At 38.2% G+C, this 12,294-nt stretch overlaps 1 pseudogene; it reads left to right on the forward strand.

Annotated features, from left to right (window-relative positions):
• The first annotated feature begins 1,155 nt into the window (after positions 1-1,155).
• The window catches only part of LOC132514045 (heat shock-related 70 kDa protein 2-like), a 75,909-nt pseudogene continuing 64,770 nt past the window's right edge, over positions 1,156-12,294 (forward strand).

A 12,294-nucleotide genomic window follows, 5' to 3' on the forward strand; every position in this document is an offset into this window, starting at 1 on the left:
GTGTGCGTGCATCCCTTAGCCAAGATGGATTCCAGCGCAGAGGCCTATGGGTAAGTTGACATCACCTATTATGGGGTGGCGCCCCCTCCCTTTTGAACTCCGAGGAGCCTTTCTGTACGTGTGTAGTCAGGAAGGTCTCCTTGACCCCGAGAATGAGGAATATGTGGTCTCTTTATCTTTGAACTGGGCAGGGCTCTGCTCATCTCTGCTCCCGCTATTATCTTCGCCATGGATTATCTGTCCACAGGGGACAGACTCCAGCTGCTCAGCCTGGGCCCCATCTATCTCCTGCCTCAAGATCATTCAAGTTTAGTCCAATGGAACTTAATGTTTTCAACCTTCTATCTTCTTACATTGGCATTATTCTAAACCTAGTTCATATACAAATATTATCAATTGTTCCTACACTGCAACTCCATGCACAAGGACAGAGAACTTACGAATTAGTTTATTAGTTTACTTTTTTCCTAACTGCTGTAGGAGAGCAAAATATGCCACCCCAAAATGTGTCTCTTTGACATGAGGATTATTTTAAGCTGATTATTGTTAAGAAACAGAAAACTCAGGAATTTTTTTTCTTTATACCCTCTCCTTAACTGCCTAGAAGAATTTAGATAGGGAGCCTGTACCTGGAAGACAGCATCACCAAAGATAACTTTGTTTTACATAAGAAAGACTTCTCCCTTGGCATGGCAAACATTTGTTTACCAAACATTACTTCTTCCCATCTTCTCCTTGCAAATTGTCTTCCTCCCCTTTGAAGTCTCAAACCCCTACCCCTCCTCCTTAGTTCAGGGTAGCATATAAACCTCAGTTGTCTGACTGCCTATGGGTCTCATATTCTTATGGGGTCCCATTAGAATTCAAAATTAAATTTGATTTTCTCCTACTGATCTTTCTCATGTCAACTTAATTATTAGACCAGCCAGAAGAACCTAGAAGGAAAGAAGAAAAATTTTCCTCCCCAAAACTACATAGAAAATAACATACCACTGTGTATGGTGGGCAGAATAATGACCTTAGAAAGATGTCCACATTCTAATCTAAGGAACCTGTACCTGTGGTACCTTACATGGCACAAGGGACTTTGCAGGTGTGACTAACTTAAGGATCCTGAGATGCGGAGACTATTCTGGTATTTTGCATATAGGCTGAATGTACACAAAAGTCCTTATAAAACGAAGGCAAGAAGGTCTTAGAAGGAGGTGCAAGGATACAAGCATAGTCAGAGGAGAGAGATTTGAAGCTGCTACATCGTTGGCTTTGAAGACGGAAGAAGGGGTTATGAGAAAAGGAAGGTAGGTGGCTTCGAGAAACTGAATAAGGCAAGGAAATGGATTTCTGCCTAGAGTCTGCAGAAGGAATGCAGCCTGGCTGACAAGCTGATTTTAGCCCAGTGAGACACATTTCAGACTTCTGACCTCCAGAACTGTAAGAGAATACATTTGTGTGTTTTAAGCCCCTCTGTGTGTGCTAATTTATTGCAGCAGCAATTGGAATCTAATACAATGTGTTTCATAATGTGTTCCTGAGAAGCTCATGGAAATTTAAGTTTTGAAGGTTAATCGATAGTTTTTAAGCGTGCTGGGGAAATTCACTATTTCAAGGAAGGTCAAGAATGGATCCAATTTTTTAAAGCAGACTCCTTTCCCATTGTGAAAATCCACCTAATACGTTTTATATACTTACATTGTTCTTTGCCACATTTTTCTAATACAGAAAACATTAAAATACCCCAGATAAAGCAACAAATGTTGCTTAGACAGCATAGAAAACTGTGAGATTCTGGATTTTGAAGCCTAGAATATGGGTTGACTGTTTCAGACCTTCAGGGGTCACTGGGGTATTGCTGGTGGTGGCTGTTGTGAATGTGTTTGTTTCTTGTGTTTCTCCTTCGGGAGGAAATCTTAACCCCTGTGTACAGAAAGCCTTGCCTAGGTTTGCCTCTAGATTCGATGCTTGCATCTGGCAGTGGAATTCCTAACAACTGAGCAAATCGGAATGAGATGGGGATCTCATATGAATCAGTGCCATTTAGGAACTCACCCACTTACTGAACAAAAGGACCAGACCCCGGGTGGGAACAGAAGTGCTGATTAGGAAGCATAGGTGGCTGTTTCTAGCAGTTAGAATCAAACTCCTTTTTTCAGTGTAGCCTGGGGACATTTTCAACTCTGACCTTCCTCATTACTCTGTAAGGAAACAACAATGTTTCCATAGCTCTAGGCTTCTACCCCACACTGTAGCAAAGGTCAAAGTTTACTACCACTCTAGCTAATTTCATGAAAATAATTTTTGTCCATTGTGTAGGAAGCAGCCTCAACTTTGTGCCATTGCTGCACTATGAAAGAAAATGCCATGAGAAGACTCTTGGAACATTCAGCAAGTACTTTTTATAGATTCTATTCTACATAAAAAGTGCCAGCATGTAGAGTCAATTAGGAATTAGTGCAGCAAACCAAACAAAGTTGAAAAACATTGAAATATATAACGATTTCAGTTGTTCTGTTTTCTCCCACTGCAGTTTATTAATTGGGTTGTTAAACACATGTCTGCAACTCCTCCTGAGCTGGAATTGATCATTTACCTAACACTATTTTCTAGTATCTCAAAGGATACACGGCCTGTCTCATGATTCTTCAGAAATTCATTTCGAGTTAATTGGCAAGTGAGGAATTCTGGACCATTTGATGAATGTGTACTGTGCGCCAGGCCAGGGATCTGCAGTAGGGACCAGGATTGCTGGACACTGACCTCATGCTGATCAGAGTGTGTACGACTTGTTGAGGCAATTTGGGAGCGTGACTTAGAGGTACAGACTGAGTCCATTTCTGTCTACAAATGAAGATATGTTGACCCGTCGTTTGCTGCTGGTAGAATATACCTTGGACTAACTATTGTTATAATCTCACATTCTTTCTCATTTTTAAGTGAGCATTTTCTTATTGTAATTTTTAAAACAAGTTTATTGCATTATAATTTATCTAATAAAATGTACCCATTTCAAGGCTGCAGTTTAATGAGTTTTGACAAACATATATAGTCATATAACCATCACCAGAGTCAAGATATAAAATATTTCTATGACCCAAAATGTTTTATCCTGCCCCTTTGAAATCAGTTTTTCTTCTCCCACAGTGTTCAAGACCTACCTGCATTTTGTCAACATAGATTAGATTTAACTTTTCCAGAATGTCACATAAATGAAATCAGACAGTATGGGCTATTTGTGTGTGGTTTCTTTCTTTTAGCGTAATGGCTGTGAGATTAATCTATGTTGTGTGTGAATTGAAAGTTCATTCCTTTTTATTGCTGAGTAGTATTCCACTGTATGGATGGACCACAATTTGTTTATTCATTCACCAGCTGAAGGACATTTGGGATGTTTCCAGATTTGGGCTATTGTGAATAATGTTGCTATGAACATTCATATGCAGGTTTTTGTATAGATGTGTTTTTATTTCTCTTGGGTACATGCCTAGGAGTGGAATTTTGGATCATATGGTAAGTATATGTTTAACTTTGTGAGAAACTGTCAAATTGTTTTCCAAAGTGGATGTACCATTTTTCAGTTCCACCAGTAATTATGAGAATTCCAAGTTGTTCCATATTCTCATCAATACTTCCTGTCATCATTCTTGTTCACTTTAACCATTCTAGTGTGAATATAGTGGTGCCTTTTGTGGTTTTAATTGGCATTCCCTGTTGACTAATGACGTTGAGTATCATTTCATATTCTTACTGGCCATTGATATATATTTTTTGTTAACAGTGCACAGATTTTTGTGGTTTTTAATTGAGTTGTTTACCTTTTTATATTCAGTTGGAGATGTAGTTTATATATTCTGGATAACTATCTTTATTAGATATATGTGTTGTAAATATTTTTTCCCTGTCTGTAGCTTGTCTTTTCATTTTCTTAATGATGAAGAATGACTGATTTTTCTAGGTATTTGTCTGTTACAAACATGTCTAGGTGAAGTGATCAATGTTGCTTTTCAACCTGCCTATGTGATGAAAGACTCAAAAAGTCTAAGACTCTTAAATTTTAGAGTAATAAATTCTAATTGAGTGACATTTTCAGGAACTCATGAAAACAAACAGGAACACAAAGGTAATATTAATATTTTTGACTTGACATAATGAACAAAATCTTCCTTGTTAAAATTCTCCTTGCAAGAGTATGGGATCAGAGATTTATGCCTAGAGTACTATCCTAATGCAATTATTTATTATAGTGTTTGTTTAGATATTTCATTTAAAATTGAAGAGGTACGTTGAGTTCATGTTTTAAGTGTAGAGTTCTCCTTTAACCCCCTTCATCCAGTACAATTCTGCTAGTATTGTGGAAAGACAAAAACAAAGTTTTAACATTAAAGTAACATTTTTGTCACTCAATGCATCATTTTATGATTTGTCCTTCACATATTTTTTTTCTCTTTTCATAGAAATTAATAGCCATGTTATAGTTATTCTTTGAGGGATATGAAAATTAATATTGTAAAGGTTTAAGTTTGGGATAAATGTTTCAAGTAGGACATTGATCTTTTCATTTTTGATAAAGATGATCTATATTCTATTAAAATCCACATGCTCTGGATGGGCAGACATGTTTGCATTTTCTCCATTTTTACTGTACATTTCGTTTTCTGTCAAAAGGGAAAGAGAGGTGATAAAGGAAGAATGATCAACAAGTATATTTCCCTTATAATTTATTTTCATGGCTGATGTTGAAGAAAAAGTTAAATAAAAATTAAGACTCTTCCTCCTCTAAAAAAAATATTAATGAAGTAGTATTCCAATGTCATAAGATAAAAAAAGAAAAATTTAATATCAACTTGTTTTCTGCATATATTTGTGAGTAAAGATGAAATATTGCTTGGAGAGTTGAAATTCTCAACATTGCTGTATTCATAGTTCTGATCATTAATTTCTGAAGAAGAGCATGCATAATTTGTGATACATTTTGCCTAAAGAAGTTTCCCCAAAACTCCACAGGGAAAACCCAAAATAGAGCCAGATTCATCAAACAGGACTGCTATTTTCCATTCGTACCTTTCCATGTTTTATTTTTCAGTGATTCCTAAAGCAGTTTCTCAAACTCCAAAGCAGGCTTAAAATTCTTTGAACATTGGCACAAATTAATATTAATAGTAATGAGTTCATTTGTGTTTCAGTAGTGGATAACTTAATTTCAGTTATTAAAGTACAATCCTGAGGGTAGGAGAAAAGCATCAAGGGGTCACCAGGAAGCAGGACAAGGAAAGGGTATCCAACATTTAGGCTCACTTATCAAACTTTCTCTTAGGCCACCTTTCTTTCCAAGTGTCTCTGACTGTCTATGTTATGTTCACGCAACTTCCTCGGGAATCTTAGCACCGTGCAAGACCATTTAAGTAGGATGTAATGGAGAGGTCCCTGAACTCTGAGTCAAACCCATCAAAATCTGTATCTTGGCTCTGTGAATGCTACCTTGCTGAGCTTCAGTTTCCTGGTCTGTAAGATGGAGATGGCAAAATGTGCTTCACATAATAGTGAGGACAAAATGAGATAATGTATGTGAGGGTATCCAGCCAATGGCAGGGGGTTATATTACATATAAATTGAACATAAATTTGAATTCAAACATAATGAACTTAATTGAAGTGACAGAATTTTTTTTTTTTTTTTTTGGCATTGCAGAGATTTGTTTGCTTCAAGTCAGAGTTGGAAGAGACCTCAGAAGTCACGTTGCTTAACCCTTAATTGAAATATGTGTTCTGGCAACGGCCTCCCAGACTGGTGGTAAACTGTGATCTGCTAGGGCATCCCAGTTATGAGAAGCTACTGCCCTCTGAGGCATTCCACTCCATTGTTTAATAGCTCCTCTTAGAAGCAATTCCTACTTCCTTCATCATTCAACAGATATTTATTAAGCATCTACTATATGCCAGGCATTATGGATAAAAAGGTAAGACTGACAACCTTTGCTCTTCTGGAGCTCACAGCTTTATGAGGATGACATATAAATGGATAGTTACACAAGTGTGATGAGTATTGTGATGGGCATGAGGGCTGTGCAAATGCAGATAAGGGCATAAGTATGGCCTCGCATGGGGGTTGGATGGTGAGAAAAGGCTCCCTAGAGCAGAGACTTGAAGGATGAGTAAGTTCTCCTTGCAAAGAACAGGGGAATGGGTGCTCTATCCCAGCAACTGAAGCAACAGGAACAAAGGCAAGAGGTGAGAGAGAAGATGGCTTGTGTGGAAAACTGCAGGTATGACTAGAAACCGAATACGAGGGGCATTGTAAGGGCTAAGACTTACAGGTGCCTGGTCACGAAGAGGAAACTTTGGTGTACTAACAAGCTGAGGCTTTATCTTGAGGGCACTGGAGACTCATTAGAGTGTTTTGAGAAGAGGAGTAGAGTGGTCAGGTTTGTGAAGAAAGTATAAATGAGCTCCGCAACTCTTATTGCAAGAAATGGCACAAAATTCAGTTTCAAATAGAATTAAATTAAATCTGGCTTTGAGCACCCCCTCCCCCTTATCAGGATGGCAAGATTCTAATATTGCTCATGTTTTAGGAATTCTCACTTTTTTCTAACTTGCATAGATTCTTCATCTGTTTTTTATTTAAGTTGTTCAGCTACTGTTTCAGGGTGAATTCAGGGTGATTTTTTTACCCTTTTTTTTTTATTATGCTCATAATATCAAATTGTGCTTCACTAATTAATACTGAAGAAAGTTTTATAGGCAACGATAGACCTACAGAGTTCAAAATCTATTGAAAAACCAACTCTAAAGTTTCCAGAAAGAGATAATTTCACATGTGGTTGGTTTTAGAGCTCCATGTGTATGAACTGTACCTTATTTAATATCCTTTATAATGTACTGTGGAGTATGCTATACAAGAGGAAATTGAAAGAATGGTGTGCTGGTCTCCTTGTTCTCTCCAAAAGGCTCACGCTCTCTCTCCCAGGTCAAAGGGCTTTGATCTCCTCAATGCCAGTCCCTCTCAGGGGACACAAACTCCAAAAGGAAAGTCTGTGTACGTGAGTGTCTTCCAGGTATTCTGTAACTTTGGGTTTTGAATCTAGTGGACACAGGGAAAAGATTGTCCTTAGCAAAAGAAGCTGTGGAGAAGGAAAACTAATTTTCCCTCTACCATCTAGATTCTTTGCTGAGACCCCCTTGTAATAAAAAGACGGCTTAACAGAAGAAAAACAAACAGAAGCTTAATAATATGGACACCTCCTGTATACATGACCCAAGAAACCTGAAAAGCTCTTTAATGACCCAAGTCACCACCTTAAATATCATCTTCAGCTAAAGACAAAAGAAAGATGTTGGGGGTCAGGGGAGCCAGTTATGCGAGGTGACCAGGAAGAGCACAGTGGACAAGGGAAGGTTGTTGTACAGATTTAGCTGTTTGCCTTCTCCATTGATAAATTTCTAGAGATTAGAATCTTCCTCCTCTTTCTGGTATAGACAGAGAGACCTTACAAATGGAGATTTCCCTGAGAGATATAAATGTCCCTTACAAAAGGGTAACTTCTACTTGGTTTTCAGAGCTTCTCCTGTGCCTGTAGTTTCTCAAAATATCCTGCCCAAAGTCATCCTTATACCAAAGAGGCATACTTTGGGGTGTCAAATTCTCCCCTTTAAAGCAAACACCCAAAACACAAAGAGTTTGATTGACTTCTTGTGTTGGGGGAGGAAAGTATATATTTTCCCCTGATATGGAGCAGAATATTATACCCCAAAGTGTGCTACTTTGGCATGTGGATTGTTTTGAGCTGAAGGCAATTAAGATGCAGCAGACTCAGGGAAAGCTTTACCTCTCCCCTAACTGCCTAAAAGAATTTAGATTAGAGGGCCTGTACCAGAAAGAGACCCATTACCAGAGATAACTTTCTATATCAGAAAGATTTACCTGCACCTCATTGCCAACATTTGTTTACTAAACTTTTGGTCTTCTCAGCTACTTGTGAATTGTATTCCTCCCCTTTGAAACCCCATACCCCATCTCCTTCCCCTTGGTTCCAAATGGAATGTAAGTCTTAATTGCCTGACTGCCTTGAGTCGTCATGTTTTTGTGGGTGTCCTGTATACATGTAATTAAATTTATTTTGCTCCTGTTAATCTGTCAATTTGATTATTAGACCAGCCAAAGAACTTGAAAGGGAAGAAGGGGAACGTTTACACCACTACACCCCACTCTTTCAAAAGTACTTCATCAACTGTAACAGAATACAAAGCAAAATCCTAATAAGTTATCTAAGCACAGTTGCTTTGAAGAAAGTTCAGTATCATATTCAAGAGCAGGATTGGGGTAATGTGGTTTGAGACAGACTGGAAACTTTATAAACTAGTCAGGAAATTCACTCAATACAGTGCCTCAGTAAATATTTGTTGCTCTGTGCCAAGCACTGTTCTAGGTACTGACGAGACAGAAGTGAATAAGCGAGATACAGATCCTTGCCCTCGTGGAGCTCACATTATTTCTGAGGATGAAATCAAATAAAACAAATTAGTTAAACACATAGTACGGCAGATTGGGATAAGTGCTATGGGCAAAGTGAAGCAGAGAAGGGAAAGTGACACTCGGGAAAGGTGAATTTTGTATAGGGCAGTCAAGAAAGACCTCGCTGAGAAAGTGACGTGTGAGTAAAGACCTGAAGATGATATGAGAATAAGCTGTGAAGATATCAAAGTGGAGAGAGCCTTCCAGGCAGAGGGAAGAGTACACACGTAAAAGCTTTGAGGTGAGTAGGGCGTGAGTCTTCTTCTGGGCTTTTACTTTTATGTTCCATGAGCCCATCTCTCTGTCTCCGTCTCTCTCTCTCTCTGTTTCTCTCTGTCTCCCTCTCTGCCCATACCACATTGCCTTAATAGCTATAGCTTAATAGTAAAGTGTGTACATACCCACCTTATTTTGCTTCTTCAGAAGGTTCTTAAATATTGTTTGACTTTTGTTTTTTCATACAGATTTTAGAATCAGACTGCCAATTTTCTTGAAACGCCTTGTTGGGATTTTAATTGGTATTTAATAAAATCTATAGGTCAATTTGGGAAGAAAACCTTTATGATATTGAATCTTTTCCAGGAACATGGTAAATGTCTGTAATTATTTAATTCTTATTAATATATTTCAATGCCATTTTACAATTCTCTCTATACAAGTCTTGGTTATCTTTTGATAGATTTATTCTGAGGAAGTTCTATTTTGTTGATATTATGGAACACATCCTTTAAAAATACATTTTCTAGTTCTGCTTCAAGTATATAGCAGTGTAATTGAATATAACATAGTGACTATGAGCTTTGTTACTGGAATTAGCTTACCTAGGTTTGAATCCTGGCTCTACCACTATTATTGTGTAAATTTGTTTGAATTACTACAATCCTCTGTGTTCAGTTTCCTAAAGTTTAAAATAGGAATATCTTGTTGGGTTGTTGTGATTATTAAAGTTAGTTAATATAAATAGAGTACTTATGGTATCACCTGACTCAGAATAAACACTATGTAAATGCATATACTTCTTGTTAATATTATGTATTGATTTTACATAGTGTCGCCATACTAAATTCTCATTATTTCTCATAATTTGAGGTAATTTTTGCTTTTCTCTGTAGATAGTAAACCATATCATTTGCAAATAATGACAGTTTTATTTCTTTCTCTTTAATTCTTATACCTGTGGTTACTGTCTTCCCATGTCTAACTGTACAGGCTGAATCCTGCAGTACAAGTTAGAATAAAAGTGCTGATAGTGAACCTCTTTGTCTCTTTCTAGATTTTAAGGAAAATGTTTCAGATGTTACATCATTAATAATAATGTTTAGTATAGATTTTTAATAGATAACCTTTTTTCAGATTAGGTCAGTTCTTAAATTTATTTATTTTTGCTGTGTTGGGTCTTTGTTTCTGTGCGAGGGCTTTCTCTAGTTGTGGCAAGTGGGGGCCACTCTTCATCGCGGTGCGCGGGCCTCTCACTATCGCGGCCTCTCTTTTTGCGGAGCACACGCCCCAGACACGCAGGCTCAGTAGTTGTGGCTCACGGGCCTAGTTGCTCCATGGCATGTGGGATCCTCCCAGACCAGGGCTCGAACCCGTGTCCCCTGCATTAGCAGGCAGATTCTCAACCACTGTGCCACCAGGGAAGCCCTAGGTCAGTTCTTTTCTATCTGTCTGGATGCTTTGGAAGACCCAGCCCTTCTCTTCATGGAAAATTGGAATCGAATAGGCCAGTTCAACCTCAAGAATTTGTTATTTAGGGAATTCCCTGGAGGTCCAGTGGTTAGGACTCGATGCTTTCATTGCCGAGAGCCCAGGTTCAACCCCTGGTCAGAGAACTAAGATCCTGCAAGCTGTGCAGCACGGCCAGAAATTAAAAAGAATCTGTTATTCAGTGTTTTCGTGAAGTGTGGTGTGAACTGTTTATATAATTTCTGAATTATTAATCTAGCTGTTATAATAGCTAGTTAAACCCTAGAGCTTCAAAATAACAGAACCAGAGTAACACAATTTTTAGACCTGTGCAAGGAGGTTCAGTTAGTGGAGAGAGCGGAAGGTTCTCATTACATCGCAGCTTTTAGCAAGGCTCCTGTGCAGTGTTTAACTGTGAGAATGCACTTGGAGGTACTCAGTGAAGCTGTGTTATGAATTAATAACGTTCTCTGGTGACCAGGCATTTCACTACATTTCTGCATAAACTAACAACCCATAATAGTGGCTCTGCCTGGAACTAAATGCCGTGCACAGTAGAAATAAGATTGGGGAGCATCATTTTAAAGACAAGTTTATACAAAGGAAATTGCTATCATGTGTTCTTGAAATTTTAATTATCCAATATTAGATTCTGAATTTTAACAACTGTTTACCTTTAAGAAAATAATGCAATTATGTTCAGAGCAGTTATTTTACCAGACAATAAAACTATGGGAGACTAAAAAATTCTCTCTCGTAATTCACAGAAAACAAGGATGAGAACATATTCTAAAGGAAAAATGAAAAAAGATAGAAGTTAATGCGTTAGAGGCTGCCAAGGGAGTCCAAACAGCATTAAATATCAGCGGAGAACAGACTTGACTTGTTTTCTTTCTAAATTACTTTTCAATTCCCATCCCAAATGTTGCACGTCAATATTTTAGTGGGTTCCATTTTAAAATTCATCAAAGTACATACATATGGCACAGACCCAGTTCATCTGGAATCCACGAAGTTCAAAGGCTTCGTATTATCTTCAGAATGCTGGGATGAATAGAGCAAAAAAATTGTCTTTTGAAAATGTGTCCCTTTACATGAAACACCCCGGGCTCAGCAGCATTAGGGGAGTTGTTTTGAGTTGTTTGCATATAAATTTGCAAAACTTCTTTTCATATGAATTACAAATGGAAGGCTAGGATTTTCAGTAGACCCTCATTTGATGAATAAGCATTTACTGAGTACCCATGTGTCAGGCTCAGTGGTGAATCAGTCGAAGTTGATGTCTGGTAGAACTCACAATAGATCAAGAATGACAACGAAACAAACAATTACAGTGTAGTATAAATGTTCATAAAGGTAAGCTCTGAGAGCTGTGAAAATATTGTGGGAGACACAGCTACCTCTGCCTGGAGTGTTTGGAATGGGGGCAGGGAAGCCTTCAGAGAAGCACTGACTTGTGAATTAGAGACTGAAAGAAGCGCCTCTGATTGCCAGAGGAGCAGGGCCAGCTTTATGGGTATGTCACCTGTGTAGTCACACATGGCCCCATGCATAGAGAGATCCCATGCTTGGCTTAAGTTCTGCTGTTGCCATCTTGAATTTCTTATTTTCACATTTTCGTTTTACATGGGGTGTTGAAAATTATGTAGTCAGTCCTGCAGAGGAAATAGGGGACTACAAAATATCTACATATTCTGCATCCTGAAGGGGCTACCAGACTGGGATGGAAGTAAGTGGCTCAGAAGAACAAAAGAAAATAGTATAATACAACAGACTGAATGCTGTAAATATATGGATGAAATGTCAAGGCAAGTCAGAGAAAAGATCAGTTCATTTTTCCTGAGGTGGGGTGGGATGGAGAAGAGAGTACTGAGGTACCTCAGCGAAGAAGAAACAATTGAATTAGGCCTTAAAAAATGCTTTGCCTATTTCACCAAAGGTGAAAAAAGGCATTTTAGTCTGAGAAAATAACATATGCAAAGAAAGTATCCATTCACTGAACAAATATTTATTGGTTGCCTGCTGCCTGCTGTGTTCCACGCACTATTCCAGGTACTTGGGGATAGAGCAGTGAACAAAATAAAGTTTCTTCCTTGATAGAGC

This window comes from Lagenorhynchus albirostris, chromosome X (genome assembly GCF_949774975.1).
Source record: "Lagenorhynchus albirostris chromosome X, mLagAlb1.1, whole genome shotgun sequence".
NCBI classification, from domain to species: Eukaryota; Metazoa; Chordata; class Mammalia; order Artiodactyla; family Delphinidae; genus Lagenorhynchus; species Lagenorhynchus albirostris.